This window comes from Falco naumanni, chromosome 6 (assembly GCF_017639655.2).
Source record: "Falco naumanni isolate bFalNau1 chromosome 6, bFalNau1.pat, whole genome shotgun sequence".
NCBI classification, from domain to species: Eukaryota; Metazoa; Chordata; class Aves; order Falconiformes; family Falconidae; genus Falco; species Falco naumanni.
The window spans coordinates 1,869,381-1,891,788 of NC_054059.1; the positions used below are offsets into that span (position 1 = coordinate 1,869,381).

The 22,408-nt window shown below is 39.0% G+C and overlaps 1 protein-coding gene across 1 annotated transcript in view; it reads right to left on the bottom strand.

The window, feature by feature from the left end:
• Positions 1-22,408, bottom strand: part of FUT9 (fucosyltransferase 9) — a 113,186-nt gene that overhangs the window by 22,827 nt on the left and 67,951 nt on the right. The gene's annotated exons all lie outside the window — the stretch shown is intronic.

Below are 22,408 nucleotides of genomic sequence, written 5' to 3' on the forward strand. Positions count from 1 at the left end.
CTACAGCAACAAAGTCACAAGAATAATTAATCATGCTCGATTCTTTTTTTGCAGTCTCAGCAGTAAAATATGCCGAGACCTGGTACATTCACCAAAGGAACAGAAACAACCCAACTTAGCTGATGCCTAATGGTACATTAGCATAGTTAGTGTATCTGTGAGTTATTTGTGTGCTTGTCTCGTTCCTAGTGAGCTCCCAATGACACCTGTTGTTAGTAATTGATAACAACAGATGAGGAGAAAAACTATGTTTGAAGATCAGAGGAAGAGTACTTTTAAAAAATTGAGTTACTTTGGATTTTGAGAGGTGTAACTACATGTGCAGAATACTTCTTCTATATTCAAAATAATGTAACTGAAAAATGTAGTTTTTGAGGTACTCATGAAATATTTAGAGAATTCCTTACCATTGAAAGGGAGTCTTCCTGCTTTAAGCTGTTTGAATGCCAAGGAAGCATTTATTCAATGTCCATGGTGAAAGCATTTAAACAGAAAGAAAAATATTACTATAAGAGAACTTGTGTGCAATTGACAGATATTAGAATTTGACTGCACGTCTGTGTTATTTAAAATTATAACAAATGAAATGTGTGCATCCAGAAAAGCTGGTTTTGGATAGATGACCTTTACTTGCTGAGGAAAGTAAAATGAAATAAATTATGTTTCAGCCTCTCTGAAACTGGTGCGTAATGCTGAACTGAAATGTAAGTATTTCACTAGGAGACTTCTAATAGTTTCTCAAAGATTTTGACTTTTTTTCCCTCTAAATAGAGAATAAAATACGATAATCTCCCAGGAGACTTCTGGAAAGATACTTTACATTGTCATTTTGTGCAGGGAAGCAAGACAGAGTTTTGCAGAGCTGATGCGTTGATAGTATGATTGCTCTACCTAGATTTATTTTTCCATTGGGATTTTACATCACTGTTTTATTTAACTGACACATATAAGGGAAATTACATAAAAGGGATAGTGCTCAGGCAAATGTGGCACATAATTTAGCTTTGGAATAGCTTGATTTACAAAACCCAAGAAGAACAACAGAAATGTTTCCAATTTGATTATTGTTTGAAATGCAGAGAGAAGTTTTCTTATTGCTTTTACAAATTACTACAGTGTATATAAGCTGTTCTGTGCTAGGGGAGGACAAATTCAAATTTACTGGACAGTAACTATAAACTATGGTGGAAGTGACTTTTATTTTCATTGAACAAGGTGAATGAAGTGCCCTTTGTTTCCTATTCTCTCTCATTGCATTGCTTCTCAAACATTTTTAGATTCTGGTACATTGGGCATAAAAGTGTATTTGGATGTACGAAAATTCAAGAGCTAGCGCCCTGATCTCAAGGCGGGGTTCCCAGCTCTGAAGTCCAGGAGGGAGTCGGTGAGGGATGGAGGAAGACAATCCCAGTCCTGCACTGGGCAGCCTCTTCCACTGCTTGTGCTGTGAGTCTCCATCCTTAGGTGCCGGACCAATTTCCTGCATGAGGCAGGTGGTCTGGGCACCCTAAGGAGGCTTTTGAGCCAACAGCCAGACATGCTTATGCTTGGCACACACGCTGGCTTTTGAGTGTGGCCTGTGCTCTGCATGATCCGGTGTGGTCAGATGTCACACAAAACCAAGATTGAACCACCACAAAGTCTCCCTCCCAGCCAAATTAAATGGAATTTCTGCTAGAATATATATAATTCATAAGTTCTCATGAAGGGAATGAAATCAAAAGCAATAGTAATAACGATGACAAGAAATCTTGATCTTGGTGACCAGCATCTTGGTCTGATGAAGGACAGCACCATTTTGCCAGGGCAATTAGAGCCTGCTGGTGCCCCAACAAATCTCATATATGGGGCAGAGAACAAAGCAGCAGGAGGACTTCTTGGTTCTCCTGTCCATTTTACCTGAGTTTAGTTGAGTGGAATTCAATCTGTGTTAATTTAAGCGTTAATCACTTTCTATCTCATAGACACCTATAGCACGAGACTAATGACATTTTCCCTTCCTTTACCAAAATACTTTAAAATCTGCAAATTAAAAGTACCCTACAATGAAAAGAAAATGCTGCTCTAGTAATGCCAATGTTTCCACTTCTGAACTGCCTTTCCTTAAAGAATCTTTTGGACTTTTACAAGCATTAATGAAGCTTTAATCGATCACTGCACAGTCAGAAGATTATTCCTGAAACTGCTTTATGCAGAGCAAAGGAGGGGTGGAAATCAAGTCCCAGAAAGAGAAAGTGATTTTCACAGTATCACAAAGATTTTAACAGATATTTGTCAATGATGACTTCAACTTACATTAGAAATTATGGTCACAAGATATCCATTGTCAGTTTGTCAAGACAAAAACTTACCTTAAGAGTGTCTGTTTGTAAACATTTTTTCCTCAGGGATAATTTTGTCAGAGTTTGAAGAAATTTTCAGGGAAACCCATAGCTGCCTTAATAATAGTGGACCTCATTAGGGATGGGATATTTTGAAAGATTTCGGTTTTGCCCTGGTAAAAGTGAGAGCATTTTAAACACCACAATAATTTTCAGAGCACAAGAAATCTTCCCATTTGTCTATTTATGATACCCTTAATGGCTGGAAGATTTCTTATCCTCTGTCAAGCCTGGAGGATAGGTACACACTGTCACATGCTGTCAGGATAGGATATGACAACAGCATCACATCTTTCTCCCAAGCTGTACAAGTGGATTACCTCTTAAAGGAAAGCAAGGATGGAAGAAATATATGAATACAGACATAGCCTGAGTAATTAGTAGTTTCCATCAGGAGACAATCCACAATTGGTTGCTCTAGAAGCAAACACCCAGAGAAGTACCATGCTTCCCACTGCCGCCTAAGCTTTTAGGTAAGGGTGCCCTCAAAGGATGTGCCTTAAAGGGCTTGTACCTGTAACATGCACATGTAAAATGCTTCTGAGTTACCTTATGAAACTTTTGGTCTCCTCACTGGTCCTATACTAGTCACCTCCAAAACAGCATGATTATAGTTAGAGCTTCATGGTCTTAGTCTCAGGCATTAAGATTCCTTCTAATCTAATCTAATTCCTCCTTGACCCACTCTAACTGCCTCTTTCTCCTTTTTTTCCTTCCACCTCCACGGTTGCCTTTTCTTCATCCTCTGATCCTGTTTTCATCTTTACTTCTTTCCTTTTCTGGGCAATGTCACACCCTTCCCATTTCTCAGAATTAGCAACAGCTAGGGAAATCTTACAGCTCCAGCAACATCCTAACAACTTATTGAAGTAGCTATAGAATACTGCCAATGCAAATATTCCTGTCCTTCATCCTCATTTAGAGTTCGGTATTTTCTATGTACTTGCCTGTTTTATGATACAGAACTTTTTGAGTGTTCTTGATAGGGCCCAGCATGTTAATACAACAAAAATTATTACATACATGGAAACTGCCGGAATAAAGGCCCATGAGAGGACTGGAAGAGGAGGATGTTGAAGCAGTGCATTTTTTTCTTCTGGTACTGCTCCTCTGAGAGTGGGGAAAGATTATCAGTGCTCAGATAGTTAATGCTAGAGAAAGAACTGGAAGCCTTAGGACTTCAAGAGTGTTCAGGAAAGAGAGGATCTCCAGACTTGCCCAGAGTAAAGGTTGCAGAATAGAGTCAGTTTCTTGATAGTGTTTTTGGGTTTTTTTTTCTGTTAAAGACATTTTATAGCATATAGATGTTCTACTGTGTTATTTATTCTTTATTATAACATCAGAATTGAAGAACCATAGATTTACCATGTTATTTGCTGTGCAGAATTAATTTCCATGCCTACAAGTGTATATTTAACTAAGGGTGCTACAGTTACTTTCATAGAGACACGATACACCATGTATTACATCCCTGAAATTTCCTGCAGACTTCTTCCTTAGTCGTACATGAATTTCATGCCAGCCTTACTCTGCTCGTTATTCATTACTAGAGTTATCCCTCTTTCCTACAGCAGCAGACACTTCAAATTGAAAACATCTGCAGGATTCAGATCACTGATGCTTTCAGGTGAAATCTTCATCCAATTAATGAGCATGAATTAAAATCTCATGAATTTGGTTATAACACTGGTGTTTTGCATACATTTTCTCAACCTATGATTGCAGGCTTCATGTAATTACTATGTAAATACCTCATTTGAAATAAGATACATTATGTTCTTCCAACTGTGTTCAGCTCTGTCTGCTTCCAGCCTCAGTTTCCTCCCTGCTCTGCTTCTCAAGTCTTCTAGAGGACTCTGGGTGCAGGTGACAGCACTGCCACCAAATGATGCTGCTCGGAACCACCAAGGCACGTTTTGCCATGTTCCTGGGCATGCCTGTTCCAGAGCCCAGCATCTCTGGCCTGACATCCAGCTGCCACAGGTCCTGCTCTGATGTTTAGTAGGGCTACATGCTGGGCCTCACTTTTCATGTGTTTTACCTTACCAATTGGGAATTACAATTCTTAAAGTTTCCCTAATGGCTGGCCACCATATAGATATGACCACTAAGCTATCAAGGTGTTTATACTCCAAACCGATCAGGCTATGATGCCATAAAAAGCAGTGTAATAAACAAAGTCACAGAATGATATAGAGAATAACTAACACCAAACTGCATACAGCACATTAAAGTAATTCCTGCTGTAGTTGCTGAGGAGAAAAATCACTTAGATAAAGCAAAGCAAGGGAGACTTGGTAAATAAATGACACAGTGAAGGCAATTCCTAGCCCTCTGTCTTTTGACCTTAATGGAAAAGTCTGCTAAGCAGAAATATTTCAAATGGAGGGTTGAGGAGGGGTAACAGAAAGACTTTCTTCTAAAGGCAAAAAGATATGGGTACATATCCCACAAATGTAGGCTTTCCTCGTTCTCAGCAATCAACAGTTTGCCTTTTGCTTGGCAGCTTTAAAAACTGTTGTTAGTCCCCGAATAACGAGCTCTACTTCCTGTGTAATAACGGTGACAGATGTTTGCTACTGTGCATCATAAGTCTGAAGGTATATTTCCATTGTAAATACAGCATATGAATCCCAGTATTTGAATGTCATTCCCACAGCTCAACTAACACTCTGTCACTGTCATTTTAGCATCCTAATTACATCAACATTGTCCTTTGTGACTCATACTGCAGATTTCCAATCAAAATATCTCTGATGAGGGAAGTAGCATTATGGCAATCAAGCAGCAGAACAACATCTCTAAATAATTCCAGCTTGTTCAACATCCCAACTGCACTGTAGAACATAGATTTGAACAGTTAAACATGGCAGGAAAGTACACATCACTGTGAACTGCTCTGGCTTAGATAGCTATTGAGGAGCAATTTAATATAGATAAGAATTGCCAGACTTCAGTGAACCTAACCCCTGGAACCCCGTAACATATAACGATGGTAAAGAAACAACAAAACAATATAATTTACACCCATTAGTATCTTCCCTGTATGCTTGCATACATGCATATGAATTCACACACAAAAAAAATCCCACGTCACATACTTATTAGAAGTGCTTTCACCAATTGTTTTTTATTCAATTGCACAGTAAACCTAAACCCAGGAAGCCTTAGGTTTGTGGCTACCACAGCACTGTGAATACACAGAGCTTCCATTTTCCAAGAAAGTATATTTCTAAGAATGACCGCTGTAAAGCAAGCTTGAAAAAGTAACCTGGTATGCCCAAACCCTAAGATGAATAATATACAGTACTGATACAGGAAATCCTATTACGGGACTGTGGGAAAGCAGCTCCTGAGTTTCACTGTTGATGCTTCCATTACAGTTTATAGAACTCGCTCCTTGTTCTCTCAAGGCAGAAGGTTTTTAATGTGGAAGGTTTGAAATAGTCTCAAGGAAGTGCTCTCATTTTTTATTATTATTTTTTTTTAATTTAATTTATTTTGTTGCCACACTGATCTGAACCATGACTGCAGACTACTATGTGTCTGGAGCAAAATCATGCTGAATACACTTGACTGTAATGCTTCATTAGAAACTGGTTTAGCAATTGAGTAGGCTCAGAGTAGAAAAATATTTGGGTGATAGTCTCTGTTTTGGAACTCATCAGAGATGTGGAATGGATATGGTCTGAACTGCTCTAAGTCTATTACTGTCAAAGGATGACTGCTATAATTTGAGAAATTTGCCATTGATTAGATGGTCCTTGCTGTGTTACAGCTATGCTAGTGCTGTGAAGTACTTTTTGCACAGTTTTTGTTTTTGTTTTTCTTCTAAAACAATCTATGAACTTTAGTAGTGGAGAGTTTCATCATCTGTTGAGTGCTCCAGAACTATGACACTGGTAAAACAAAGAGTTTTGCTTAGGCTTGTCTCTTCCCTTAGAATGGTATACCACTGCTGTCTGCATAGGATTGCCATTTGATAAAGAAAGCAATGCCTGTGGTTTGCCAGCAACTCTAAAATCAGTGTCTTCACTTATAAAACATTAAGAAAGATGAGGAACAGGTTTATTATGTTATAGTGCAAGAATACATAGAACTTTTATTCTGCAGGGCAAAGATATGCTGAAATGAAGAAAAATGTTTCAGAGCTATTTACACTATAAATAGCTAAAAGTGTCTCTTTCCGTATCTTGTTCAGAAAAAGAAGTCAGGATGCTTACAGAGCTCTCAGATCTGGGATCTGTTCTTGGGCAATATCTCCACCCTCAACAACCAGAACTGTCTGTTCTGAATAGGACGTTGATCTGCATAGTCTTCCCAAAAGCACTTGTACTCCCCATTCACATTCCAGTCTCTTCCACAGCTTTTCCTCTGATTCTTAATCCTAACGCTTAATCAAGTATCGGTTTTTAACATCGCACCCAAAGGACTGCTGACTGTTACCACATAGGTTTGGAAATGCCGGTATCTCTAAGGCATAGTTAGACAGAGCTGTTGCCCAATAACAAACCTCTTCAGAATAACTGTGGGAAGTGTAATGACTGGGCTGGTATTAAATTTGGTATGAATGAAAGATTTATCTTATATAAATAAATCTCCCTGTAGACAAAGAGGGAGAGGTTCATCTTAGTATAAACTCATTTACACATCTAAAATACCATTTAATCCCTTTACAGAGACAAGCACACTTGTGATCACCATAAAAGGCAAATGTCGTTTTGACAGACATTGGACATGAGAGCAACATATTAGGAGGATACTCAGAATTTCAGTGTGGATGACATTGGACCTGGTTTGCATGAGTGGTGGGACAGGTGATGGTGACACTGGCAAATCAGATCTTATGCCTGATTTACTTTCCTCATACATAAAATGGACTTAAAGAGACTCACCTTCTTTGTACAGTAGTCTGAAAGTATGCACAGAAATTATCATGTAACTAAGACTGGTTCCCTTGCACTGACTGAATCCTCTGTTAAGTGAGTAATTGGGATCTGTGACAGCTTTGGGCTTGCAAATCAGCACAGATGAGATCCAGCAGACTGGAAAAATAAAAAGCAAAAAGTGATCTATCAAATCACTTCCTAATATCAGTGTCATGCCAAGTGCACAAAGCAGGTTGTACTGATTGCAGAAGAAACTGATTTACACCACTGGTAGGTCCGTATCATCAGATTATAGCCTTGATGTGTTTGCGCTCTAAATAAGCACAAAGTAAGCTCATGCGAGCACGAGCCATAGCCCATCTGAGCTAACGTACCCAACATTTCAGCATGACTTTGGGAGGGCTGGCTGCGCTGGTGCCCTTAAACATAACCCAGAGCTCCCTTCTTGAGCAAGGCCAGAGCAGTTATACAGCATAGATCCTATACAGCAAAGACATTGTGGCAGTCCTTACAAATCATATTTAGTTAGCATTTCTGTTGGTTGGTGCAAAAGTGTAATGAGGTCAGAACTTTGCTCACAGAAGGCACGGACAGGTAATACTAGACTGCATAGTGCTTGCGTGTAAAGACTTTGACGTCTGAAAGATTGCCATGCACTTTCTTCAATGCACACCATACTTTTTACATAAATACAACCTCTATTCTAGTATGATTTGAACGCCTGGAAGAAGCTGTTCTTACTCTCAAGATGATATGAAGAAGCAATAGATGGAACTGATGGATACAGAGGAAAAGCAGAGTAGGTAAATACACTGAGCTGATATGCAGTACAGCTATTATTTTTACATTTCCTTCCCTTTTGTATATTGTATATTGTATGTTCAGAGACTTTGTGAAAAGACAATCAAAGCGCTATAAAAAAGCGAATGTTAAGTAAAGATATATTCATTACAGGAAAATGACCCAATCTTTCATTCCAGTTTCTGAAATATAGGAGTAGATAGTAGCAGCAGTCTCTGTTCATCTATTCATTACTTTCAGAGATGTTTCAAGTGCTTTTTAGCTGGCATGGATCTAAAAAAAAGAAACAAAAAAAGTAGACTGCAGTATTCACACATTAGTAAGAAGAAAAAATGTATTTATGGAGATCTGTCCCATGTTAATTCCTTATGGCATGTTACTGTTGTACTATGCCATTGTGCCATGTTGCTATTAAGACAGAAACAAAGAAATATTTTGAAAATAATTATAAAGGTTTTGGTTTTGATGGACTCTACTATCCCCAAGGTAAAAAATGTTACCTCTAATTCCTTCCTTGGTTCTTTCAGCTACTTCAGGCTATTTCCCCAAATCTTTATTTCCAATCCAGAGATACTTTTTTACAGCTGTGATCACAGGTATCTCCATTTTCTGTATCACAACATTGAAACTGTGCATTGCAAATCTGTAAGAATATGATCTTTGTAAACTTGTAATATTGTTTTATAAACTTGGTCATATTGACAATAAGGATGATTGATGCCCCTTATTTCCATTTTCTTCCAGAACCCCTTCCACGTTAGAGCTAAAACAGGAAGAGCTAAGAAAAAACCAAAGATGTTATGACAAGCAGAAGATTAAATATTAAGGGTCAGCAAGTGATTCAATTCCTCTCTGTGAAGATTTATACATAAAATCAGATTTTTAAAGCTTATTATACAGTATTTTATAACTGTGTGTAACTATTTTATAAGATAGCTTTTTATGACTGCTTTACACAGAGTATAAGCAAATCACTCAATTTTAGACTAGAAATTAAATAAATATAATGATTATTGATAGAACTCCTCTGTACAGAAAAATGAGTTAAGTTTTACAACTTGCATCTCATAATGATGGCCAGATTAAAATTCCTTACTGAACACATACTAATGGTTTTGAAAACTGGTATGATTGAAGCTATGGCCACATGTTGCACAATTCTGCAAAGTCCCAAGTTAAAATGGTAAGCTCAGTGGGATGCAGTCGGGTCCTCTTTGCAGAAGTGCTAAGGGTCCACTTTTCAAAAGCATCTCTCATCCATATGCTTTAAAAGTCAATCACTATTTTCAAAACTAACCTAGGCATTTTAATTGGGGCTTTGATCTCCTGAAAGTTAGGTATCTGTTCTAAGCTGGCTGTATAATCTACTTCTCATGTTAAAGGAGAGAGATAGATACCTCAGTAGGTAATTCAGCTCATCATAAAATAACTGTCTGGGAGGGAGAGCAGATGCTTATTTCTTATTTCCCCTTGGGATGTAGAGTCATTAATCCTCTTCCGGAGTCAAGTGGATGAAGCAAGGTCAGTTCTTGCTGGGTTGGCAGGTTCGGGATGTAAGGAGCAGCTGCCTATAATGCTGTTCTGGAAAACAGGAGCATCAAATTCAAAACCCTTCTGTGTTTGATTTGGTTTCCTATCTTCTAGGAAAGAAGCCTAACAACTAAGCTGTTATGGAGGCATTCAGAAATAAAGGTCTTTGTGCATCCTAGGTGGAACTTAAATACTTGCCTACTGCAGCAGAATGTGAACCTGACCAAAAGACTATGTATGACTGTGGACACAAACACCCTCCATCTGTGAAGCATCCCAGAATACAGTAGCTTCATATGAGAGCCTGCAGATGCTGTAAATCTCTGCTTCAAAACTTGAGACAAAACACACTTTAACCACATCTTATGACGTCATAGGTGAGTATTTTCAGCTACAAGTCAAATAGATATCCTTCCTCTTTCTCCACGTTGACTCATGTGAAGCTCAGACATGCTCCAAAAATGGTGATGAGGTCTGAATCTGCAGGAAGAACCCATTTTGATTTGAGACTCCTAGCAGGGTCTCAACAGCTCAGTCATAGTAGAAGGGTTTGTGGTTTCTTCAGAGCTCAGAAGCCAATATGTGGACTTTTACACTGAAGACTTCATTGAGAAAAACTTGGACGAAAAGGTCTCCAGACATGGGAAGCCTACATGGCAGCCGAGAGGGTGTGGTGTCTCACAGGTGCCTAAATGTTTGAGATTAAGAACATGAAGTAGATATCTAAGTCTTCATGTTGTTTTAGGTTTGGAATCGCTCATCTTCTGTAGGACTTTGAGTCCTTACCTCTATATGAAAAATTTTCAGTAGTACCTTATAGGTCAAGTGTTTTCATTTTGTGTCAGACCCTAAAATTTCGACTAATATGTGAGAGGAAATATTCCAAAGTTTCTACATATTATTATATTTAGTGATTAAGATTCATACCTCTGGATTCTGCCCTCCTGAGGACTTGTACATTCTTTTGAAAATGAGATTTTAGAAATTTTTGTGTAACATGCTTTTAAGAACTACCCTCAAATTTCTTCAGAAAAATACAGTGGCGTTTTTGGTCCAAATAGTGCTTTAATTTTCATAACACCAGGTTTACTTAAAATGTCATGGAGCAGAAATAAAGAAGGACACTGTAGATGCTAGTCTTTTAGGTCTTTGATATGTTTGAAAACAGAATCCAATTAAGCTGCTATATTTGCTAATCTTTGTCTTAATAAAGTTGCTGTGGGTGTTGTTGGCAGTTTATACCATGAAAACATGGAGAAACAGCATGATTATTTTCAGATTTGTGTTTAGATTTTTTGCCATCATAATCGCATGAGAAAACTGCTTGAATGTATTTAATATTAAAATCAGCAGATAGTTTTTAAAGGAAAGAAGGTAATTAACTTCACTTTTTAATGATGCTTCTAATTTAGACTATGCATGAGATTCATTATGAGTGAGAGAGATGTTGCAGAAAAAGACTGTTCTTTGGCTAAAGAGCCAAACTGGGAATCAGCAGAGTTTGACTCTATTTTCACATCTTCAGCAGATTTACTGGTGGCCTTAACCAAAGTGTTTAATTATTCTGCTCCACAGTTTATCTATAAAGCAGCAATAATGACAGTCAACTTGCTGAGAGGTTGTGGGGATTAATTACTTAATATTTATATTTTCAGGTAGAATACATTGCAGAGCATGATGAATGACTAACATTATTTTGCTATTACCAAGCCCTAAGGTTATAGCCTGGCTATTTTATTGTACAAAACACTTTACATTTTTTGCTTAATACATTTCAGGCAGAGTAACTGTCAGATGCAGGACTATAAAAGGTGAAGTAGCCTGAACTGCCTGAAATGTATTAAGCAACAAATGTAAAGTTCTTCTCTCGGCTCTTAAATCTAATTAATGCCCAGATTATTCTCAGAAGCAGCAGAGAACAATAATGTGGAAGTCTAGCTTTGTTCCTTGCACCTGCCAGTTCCACAGAAGGATGCATGAAAGGTATGTTCCAGATAATGTATATTTACCACTATCTAACAGTTTTGAAAAAAAAAAAAAAACCAACACAAACCAACATGGCACATTGACTGCAGGCTTAGCATGCAGGTCTTGGAGACTGAAAAAATAACCCAACTTTCTGCTTCTGGTCAGAGCTGGAGAGTATGCTCAAGTGCAACAGACAAGATTTGTTTTGAAGATGATGGGCTCCTGAAGCACAGATCCGGCCCACACAGCTGCCTAGTCTGGCTACCCCAGATGACAGCATATTAAGCAAACCTCTCAAGCAGTAGTTACAGGAAAAAGGCTGCATATATGACCAAGAGGTGTGCTAGATGCACCCTAATTGATACTGAGGAATTGTTCAGCGAAATTAGAGTAATATTCATGATGTGCAAAAACTACCATTTTGAATTAACAAGTAATTACCAACAAATGTATTTAAAAATTTCTTACATAGTTCTATTCAATATTCAGAAGTAAATGGTCTTTTTAATTCAAGCACTTTCTTGCCGTTGGCTGTACTTCATGAATTATTTGCATTGGGGTGTATTGACAAAGGTCTTCAACTTCTTCAAGTATCTCATGCAGATGCACAAGTTGAACTTGATTTATTTGTCAGCACAAACTAGAACAAGGTGGCACGTACCCTGTCTGGTGTTGAAAGGAATGAGGCACTGAGCAGATGATTGCTGTCCCTGTGACCATGTCCTAAGATGAGTCCTGCATACCAGGTATCTGCTCCTGATCACAGGCAGCTAAACAGCAAAGCCTGGGTTAGCTCACAGCTCAGCTGTGGTCTCTCCATACACATGTGCAAGGAAAAATGATTTTAATGTAGAGCTGAAGCACAGATTGCAGAACAAAAAGCTCATGCAACTACTTTGGAGAAAAAAAGAGAAAGCAAGACTATTCTTTTCTAGCAAGGCACCCGCCAGATTTAGAATAGATGAGAGAGAAATGCAATGCTTTTATCTACACTACTGTTATGTCTGAGGATGATGCCACTAAAATGGGAGTATTTCAACCTCATAGCTTAATATGAAATTTTTAGAAATGCACTTGATTCATGTCTTCATGAACAAAGAGGTTCCCTGAGAAAGGAAGATTATTTGTATGAGCCTTAGGAGACCATCCGCTGTGGGGTTTAACCAGACATGAATTAGCCTATGATCTTGCAATGACGCTACAAACAAAGATTACACTACGTGAAATAGGCGTTTGTAAGGGTTCTCAAAGCTTGAATAAACTGTTTAAATGACTTTTCTTATTTCCTCACTTTCTGTGAACTCTATTTCTGAGTGTGGCAGTAAAAACAGAGACAATTTTAAATAACGTAACCTATATAAATGCTGTATAGGAAAGATCTTCCACCTGTGGCTTGGGTCTCTCCCCATACTTTCTATATCTGTACCACCTTTGGAGTTGGAAACTTTGTTTCTGAGCAACCCTAGATCCTGCCCTGCAGCAGGCCTGGGTGGGGAAGCTTTTATGTCTTGGTCTTGATGAGCAAATGAAAGTCCTGCTATTCTATGTAAAAAAGAGTAAACCCAGGAATAACTCTGAAGCAGCTCAGTTCTTATAGGACTGCTGGTCAGAGACAGAATTGTACATTAAGCAGCCAGAAAAATTAACATGAAATTTCAATATGGTTTCCTCACATAAACCAGGAGTTAATTATCTGAGGGCAGCTAATCCCCCCATGGTCTTGTTCCAACTCATAGTAGCAGGAAAAGCCTGATCTGACAATCTAAAATAAATGCAACCACCCTAAGTTAAATGACATAACCAAGTTTTCTGATCAGGCTGTCAGTCCTAGTCAATCACCTCTCAATCGCTGTCATGTGAGAATCGCTGTCCCACCTGTCAATCACAATATCTTATTATGGCCTGACAGGATATATAAAAACCCTGATAGAATTAAATCTGGCCAGGGACATCAATGGCAACAAGAAAAGCTTCTACAGGTCCATTGGTGATAAAAGGAAGACTAGGGAAAATGTGGGCCCTCTGCAGAAGGAAATGGGAGAGCTGGTTACCTGGGATATGGAGAAGGGTGACTTTTTTGCCTCAGTCTTCACTGGCAAGTACTCCAGCCATGCTGCCAAGGTGCAGAAGGCAAAGGCAGGGACTGGGAGAATGAAGAACTTCCCTCTACAGGAGAAGATGAGGTTCATGACCGTCTAAGGAACCTGAAGATGCGCAAGTCCATGGGACCTGATGAGATGCATCTGCAGGTCCTGAGGGAACTGACAGATGAAGTTGCTAAGCCGCTATCCATCGTATCTGAGAAGTCGTGGCAGTCCCGTGAAGTTCCCACAGACTGGAAAGGGGAAACATAAGCCCCATTCTGAAAAAGGACAAAAGGGAGACCTGGGGAACTACAGGCCAGTCAGTCTCAGCCCTGTGCCCAGCCAGATCATGGAGCAGATCCTGCTGGAAACTATGCTAAGGCACATGGAAGGTAAGGAGGTGATTGGTGACAGCCAATACGGCTTTACTGAGGGCAAATTCTGCCTGACATATTTGGTGGCCTTCTATGATGGCATTACAGCACTGGTGGATAAGGTAAGAGGAACTGACATCGTCTACCTGGGCTAGTGCAAAGCATGTGACACTGTCCTGCATGACATTGCTGTCCCTAAATAGGGGAGACAGGGATCTGACAGATGGACCACTTGGTGGGTAATAATTGGCTGGATGGTAACACTCAAAGGGTTGCATTTGATGGATTAATGTCCAAGTGGAGACAAGTGATGAGTGGTGTTCCTCAGGGGTTAGGACTGGGAGTGGTATGTTCAACAGCTTTGTGGACACATGGACAGTGATCCTCAGCAAGTCTGCTGACATACCAAGCTGTGTGGTGGGGTCGACGTGCTGGAGTGGAGATGCCATACAGAGGGACCTTGACAGGTTTGAGAGGTGGGCCCATGCAAATCTCATGAAGTTCAACCAGGCCAAGTACAAGGTCCTGCACCTGGGTCTGGGCAATCCCAAGCACAAATACAGGCTGGGCAGGGAATGGATTGAGAACAGCCCTGAGGAGAAAGACTTGGTTGATGAGAAGCTCAACATGACCTGGCAATGTGTGCTTGCAGCACAGAAAGCCAATGTTATCCTGGGCTGCATCAAAAGAAGAATGGCCAGCAGTCTGAGGGGAGTGATCCTCCCTCTCTGTTCCACCCTTGTGAGGCCTCACCTGGAGTACTGCATTCAGCTCTGGGGCCGCCATCGTAAAAAGGACATGAACCTGTTGGAGTGAGTCTAGATGGAGTGAGACTGCGATGATGATCAGAGGGCTAGAGAACCTCTCCTATGAAGACAGGCTGAGAGAGTTGGGGTTGCTCAGCCTGGAGAAGAGAAGGCTCCGAGGACACCTCATAGCAGCCTGCCAGTACCTCAAGGGGGCCTCCAAGAAAGCTGGAGAGGGACTGTCTACAAGGGCATGTAGTGATAGGACGAGGGGGAATGGCTTTAAACTGAAAGGGATTTAGATTAGATATTTAGATGAAATTCTTTACTGTGAGGGTGGTGAGACACTGGGTCAGGCTGCCCAGAGAAGCTGTGGGTGCCCCATCCCTGGAATGTTCAAGGCCAGGCTGGATGGGGCTTTGAGCAACCTGGTCTAGCGGGAGGTGTCCCTGCCTGTGGCAGGGGGTTGGAACTAGATGATCTTCCAACCCAAACCATTTTATAATTCTATGATTCTATCAAATGTGAGGATCAAAATCTCTCAGGCAAATCTTGCTCACTCTTTACTTCTTGAGAACAAGATCCCAGGTGTGGTGATCCCCAATGTGAAAAAGTCATCCTAGGATGAAGGTCTTTTTGCCCAGTAAAGAGAAAAAGGAAACTGCACATTCGTGTAGAAAAGTCTAAAAATATTATAAAAAGCATTTTCTTTAGCATGGAGAAAAATCTAGTGCTATCACACAAAATATGATTAGGGCACTTTCTTATCTACATTTAATCTCTGCTCTTTGGAATTTGCATCGAAGTATCATTATGAGCACTGAACATGAAATGCAACGACATCAGAAACGTTCTGTACCTTGTCTATACACTAAGTTGAACTGCATAACCTGAACTGATATAAACAAGGTGCAGGACAGTGTATATACACCTCTTGCCTGTACATGTCTTCTCTACCTTCCTTAAAAATAAAGAATTAGAAGGAGGAGTTCTGAGCTAAGACACTGCAAACTATGAGGAGCTCTTTATTGGTCAGCTACCAGCACCAACCCAGAATCTAAGTTCCATCATGCAAACAGACCTCTGCAAACATGAAAAAAACCAAACAAATAAAACCAGAAAACAACCCAGAAAATAAAATCTGTCCATAATAAACACAGATCCAGATAGGGTTTATGAGATTTTTGTGGCAAAGAAAATATCAGAAAAAGGTAGTTAAGAAACTAATGAACAAAACTTACTGTTTACTTATGTGGTTAAAAGGATAATTTCATCTTTGCCATTTAAAATGGTATTAGTAACGTGCAAAACTATAATTAAGTTTTACTATGATCAAGAAAAAAATGTATTTTCAGGACAGAATCATAATCTCTTCTATGAAGCTCAAAGAGAATTAAACATTTGTCAGTGTGAGCATTCTTAAATTCACAAATAATACAGGGAGGAAAAAAGTACAAGGTAATATTAGTGAATGACAGTTATGGACATCACAGCCAGTGGCCACGACAAGTGAAAATGACAGATCTGAACCACGTAATAAATGAAGTCCAAATGTGTTGAGTCAAGAACACAAAGAAAAAAACCCCAGATATGTCAGATGTGATTTGAAGCAACAGAAGGAAGCAATATAAAAAAGCATAACATGTTTAGCCCTTTTTTGCATGCCATTCTGTCCAACTTTCCAAAGGGTTTGTCACACCTCTCTGGTCTGAATTCCAGGAAAAAGAACCAAAAATGGAAAACATGAGGTGTTTTGTTTTGTAGACTCATAGCTTTTTATCCCCTTTCCTAGCCATTTTGAACCTATGAAATGCTTTATTTGTAGTTTAGGTCTTTTCAAACTTAAATGGAAGAGTTTCTTGTTTTGCAAATGTTACAAATGTGAAAAAAGTGGACTTTTATATCCTTCTTACACTCTAGAAGATTTCACTTAGTTCACTATCACATTGACTATCACAGCAAATGCCTCAGCATTGCTCTTGTTTAGCCTCTGGTTTGCTCTGGATTATGCCAAATTCTCCTTCAGCACTGAGGGCAAAGCCTTTTGAATATTCCTAGCTTGCTGCTGCGTAGGGCAAGGATTTCAAGTGAATATTGTAGCTTGCGTGAAAACTGACTGTTTTGTCTACTAAGGATACAGCTAGGCCTGCACCAAATACACAGCTTGAGGAGCTGACGATCACGCAGCACACCCTTACCATCAAGTAGCTGAAGAACTCTCGGCTTAGAGCATTTATACATATGTGCTTATGAGGCCAAAACTGTCCTGCAGAAGTCATGCTAACTTAAAGTGGAATTAACAACCACTTGCTACAATGAGATTTCCCAGCGAGGGACTCTCCTGGATACCCTGAGCAGTTTCTTACAGAAAACGCTGTAAATGGCAGCACAAAACATCTGAACTCTCTATACCTACTGACGACGGTTTTTTTCCACTCCTCTCCAACAGAGTTTTCTCTCAGTGTCTCTGTTTATTCCCCAGGGAAACAAAAAGTGAGTGTGTCTTTGTTCTCTTTTGCTCCATCTCATGTCACATTAGCTCTCAGTCACCTGCATTCTCATGAGCTCTCAGTCTGGTCTCATCTAGGAATTGTACTCATTAACTTAGCTGGAACAACAGTTTACAAAGACATTGCTACTATAATGTATGTAGCACAGAGTCAAAGCCAAGTTGCTTAACACGTGCATATGTTCAGGTGTTTTTTATTTTCTTCCTGCAAACATGAGCTTGGGGATTAGGTTAGTAAACTCAATGCTCTCAGAGATCACAAATGGAATAATTAAGGGTAAATGTCTTCAGCTGCATCTACAAAACTGGGTTTTCAGACTGAGATTTAAGATTTTTATTGTTGTTTTTAAGACTATTTTTTTTCCTTTTTAAATGTTAGCTAATGTGTACAGAAAAGACATAAGTTAGAGGGCATTACATTAGTTGAGAAATACTGAAATACACGTAAATAGTGGCTGTACTGCAAAACAAGTGTGGAAAATAGTAAGGTTAAGACTGCAAATGGGAGCTGTCATTTCCTGATGGCTCTAATCTATGCTCTTATAAATCACCAGAAAGATTGTCACTTCCACACACACCACCCCACCTCCACCCCCCAATATCAAACAGGAAAGATTTAGATCATCTGGAAATCTGAAATACTTCTTTGTATACAATATAATTTATTATGAATGCCATTAGTTCAGTGGAATTTGCTTTGCACTTTTCTGATAATAGTGATGTCATATAATAGTTGATGGGCAGAGTGTACTTCATAGCTGAGTTGATTTGGGTCATGAGGGTGTCTCAGACTTCTGTAATATTTTGCAAAAAGCACATGAGCACAGAACCCTCTCCTTTGTAAAGGTGTATGTGTTTGGCTGGCTGATGTATCACTTAGTTACAGTTCCTAAGATAATATAGAAATAACATAACTTTTGGCAGGCTCCTGGAGGACCCCATCAGAACAGAAATTTGATTGTATTTACATTATGAATATTAATGTACAGGTGGAAAATCTGCCACAAGGAGTGTTTTGCCTGGGCCAAGATACAATAAAAGATTGCAACAAAAGATAAGATGATAAGAAGAAAGACAAAGATAGCAGAAGTAATATCATGCATTTAAGTATGCATGTCCAAATTGCTTTAGAAAGCATAAAGTAGATCTATATCAGGAATCCTGTTTGCTGGTGAATTCATATCAGAGTGCTCTTTTTTTTTTTTTTTTCCTTAGTTTTCATTCCAAACAGTCTGTCCTTAGGTGTTAACAGAAAGATCAGCTTTAGGAATCTATTGTAACATTACAAGGCTACCTAGAAGGACCTTCAAAGATGTTTGCCACCACAGCAGTGAATGAATAAAGATTGATGTATTCCAAGGTGATATGTAACGACAAAACCACAAAGCCTGGCTCTGATGTGGTAGGAACAGGGCAAGAAGGTAGAGCTTCTGAACAGAGGTGAGCCTGCCGTAATAACTGATATGACTATTTTGGCAACTCTATTTTATAAGCAGAAGAGCGCAGTGAGAAGACTGGTTAAAAACCCGAGAGCAGATGAGGGTTTTAGCAGCAATAGCAGTAAAACACAATGTAAACTGCTTTGGAGGAACAGGTGGCCACAGATGGCCTTATCAGGGCAACAAAGGCAATGGAAAAGGAGGAACCGAAAATTTTCTCTAACAAGGTAAAGGGTCACGGTTTTTTATACCGTTTGGATTGTCTGAACACTCTGCAAGTACTGCCTCATGGCAATCCACTCTAATAGCGAGAAGGGCTGGGCCACCTGGGTGAGAGAAACATAACTCCATGCCCACACACTAAGTCAATGTTCTCACTACTCCCTCTCAGTTTATTCCATTTCTTTCCAGCGTGCTTTACAATTGTTCCATCTAGCAAATATTTCCCAGCATGGTCTTCAGTCTCTCTAGGCGGATTTCTATTTGCCCAGTGCTTGTTGAATCCTCTGGATGATCCAAATTCTTTAAATCTAATTGCATTATTTATTATCTTAGTGCATTTTGAGTAGACAACTCACTTTGCCCATAGCCTCTGAGGTGTAAGAATTTGTGAGGATACTGTCTTAGCTGCCACAGAGGCCAGCATCGTCTTCTCTTTTCCCTTCTGCAGTGTGGCCACCACGATGAAGGTGCTCTCACCTTGGCCTTTCTATGAAGAGACTTTCTCTGCAGGACATGTCCTCTTTGAGCACAGGTGAAGAGGGAGCTTTGTAAAATGCGTTTCTACTTAACAAGTAGAAATTAGAAGGAACATATTGCCAGTCCCAAGGATGCTGTTTGTATGAATTACGTCTCAATAATTGCATTGCTTCTGGGTTAAATAATTTCCTTACCCATTTTTTTCCATCAGCTTTCTCCATCAAATCACAGGTACAATATCTAAATGGAAAATAGCCCTAGAATTACCCTAGCATACTACAATCCTTTCCCAAACTGAAAGTTTCCATCCCAGATTACATTTCACAAATCAGCTTTCCATCCTGCAACTACTCACTTCTCTTCACTTTAAACATTAATCTCCAATGTGAAATCAATTTAGCCCTTTTTGAAATAAATCCTGCACAGGAGTCAAGTGGAATTTCCTCTGTGCTGATCTCATATACATTTTTTATGCATTTTTTCAGGCAGCAGAGTGCCCACTTTTTCTGGCTTTTCTCTGTAGAATTATGCTTTTTCTTTCTGTAGCAAGTCGATTAAAATCCAACTCTCATGGCAATTTTTGTCATTTATTTTTTTCCAGCAGAAGGGAAAACTGGAGAAAGGTAGAATACAGTGCTCAGTGTCACTTGTCTTAACCAGAAAAAAGGTTCAGGCAACTACAGTTTAATGCTGCAATGCCTAAAACTTACACACTTGGAACCAAGTGTAATGTTTGCACTGTGAAGTGCAGCACCTGGAATGGGGTTTGCAACATAAACACAATCTATATATTTATTTATATATAATATAGGTATATATAATTTATATATACAATATAAAAAACCAATAAAGTCATGTGTCCCTGTTCCCTTGAATGAATGGGTCGACTAGAAGCCTGCAAGAAGGAGATGCTCGGGTCAGCAGGTGAAACACTTTGATGCTTAAACCAGTCCAGAGCAGAGTGAATCTACAACTCTGTTTCTGTTACAAGTAGGTATCTTAAGGTGGTAGGTAGTCATCACTCCTAAACTAGAAGACAGACCCTGAAGCCCAGCTCCTGAACTTGGCTACCAAATTGCATTTTAACTGATCTTTGCTTCTTATGACGTGAAGGACACATGACTGTAGGGTACAGCACTCCGCTGGAGTGAGTAGTCCCAGAACAGTGTTCAAGCCAACAAGCAGTACCTCATTGTGGAAAGATGACGGTGAAATAACTTTTCTTTTTTCCTTGTTGCAACTTTTCAGTCAAGAATTTGAAAGACAAGACATGGAGTCAGTTTGAAACCAAAGCCTGAAAGGCTCATATCTTGCATTTCTTGGGAGGACAGAGCTTTGTGTTTAATAGCATTGACCTGAGAAAGGGTGTGCTAGAAGTCTCCTGCCAATGTGCTCAATTGTAGGGACTTGGTAAATATATTGTTTGATCTGGATAAGAAATAACTTCTCCAGGTGTTAAGGAGGCATAAAGCCAGCATAGTTACGTTGCCTTAAAACACTCATCTTTAAAACAGAAGAAGCCACCTGCAAAACTTGGATGCTGCCTTGAATTTAGACTTGGAAATGTTTATTTTTTCCATTTGAACTTTCACAATGTTCACACTTAAACTCAGCAGAACTACTCACGAGCTTAGCACTGAGCACAGGGAGAGTATCTGGATGGTCACAGACACAAAGTCAGATATATGATGGTCAGTAATGGAGATTTTCAAGAATACCTTTCCAGGTTAGCATAGACTTGTCTCCCTTACCTTCTAACTCATACATACAACTGGTTTGGCAGCTTTGGCTCCAAATGATGAGGTCCCTAGTTGCTTCTGGTCTGGTTGCCAGGAAAGCCCTTCTCTTCGGGAAAGATCTTTGCCTTTCTTGTAAGTTTATTAAGCCCTTAACTTTCTCCAGCTTAATTCAAGAAAACTTCCATGTTTTTGATCTTGACACTATGTAAATTCTCTTGATGGAAATCAGGCTGCATGATACTTTCTAGAATAGGACTAGTCTCTTGAGATCTGAAAGCTTTTCTACATTAAAATGTTGGTTGTTGATCATTTTGTTCTTGATTCACATAGGCACAAAAATACCAATAAGCATCTCTCTAAATTCCAGTAAGGGTCTAAATGTAATTGAAAAACTGATTAAGATTACTAGTGTTCTATTTCGAAAAGGTACACTATACTACATAATTTTCTTTATTAAGAACTAAAATGCTTCACCATTGTATAAGATTTTATCTCCTTTTGTTGCCTATAAGTTCAGCTGGCATATAAATTTAAGTCATTAAAAAAAATGACTAAAGTGAATGTCTAGACTTTTTATAAAACTTATGCTTCAGCCTCAGGTAGCTTCTCTTTCAGCAATGTTAGGCTGTTTGACAATCAATCCACATTGTTCATCAGAAAAGCTGAGAGTGCCATTTCCACCACAAGTTCTTTCTTACTTTTAAAAGATCAAATAATTTCCTTTATCTTTCTAGCTGAAATCACATTCACCATATCTATGATTTTTTTTTTGCATTTGTTATACATCGGTTATCTTAATTTGACTTTTTATTTTTGTCAGTTTTCTTCTTTATATCCATTGTCCCGATTTATTCTGATCCCACTATTGTTGTTTGGGTTTTTTTCCTAGAACTGATCTTTTTGCTATTTCTTTTAGTTTGTAATAAATTTTTTAATGGTATTTCATAAGTTTTTTATTTAACTAGTTATGATATAAATCCACTCAGCTCACAAAAAAGCCACTTTAACAATACTTTCTTAATTGACTTACTTCAAGACATAGGACAGATATTAATATAGTTTGGTATATGTCAAACATTTCGTGTAAATTAATAACTAGAATCACTCTGTGTTTCTCCACACTTCAAAATGCTATAAAGGTGTTAGTATTCCTTACTGTACTAAGTTTCTGAAAGAACTTCAACAATCATTTACATTAATGCATGATGGTAATTCTACTGAACTGTTACTTGCATGTGTAGGGTCAAGC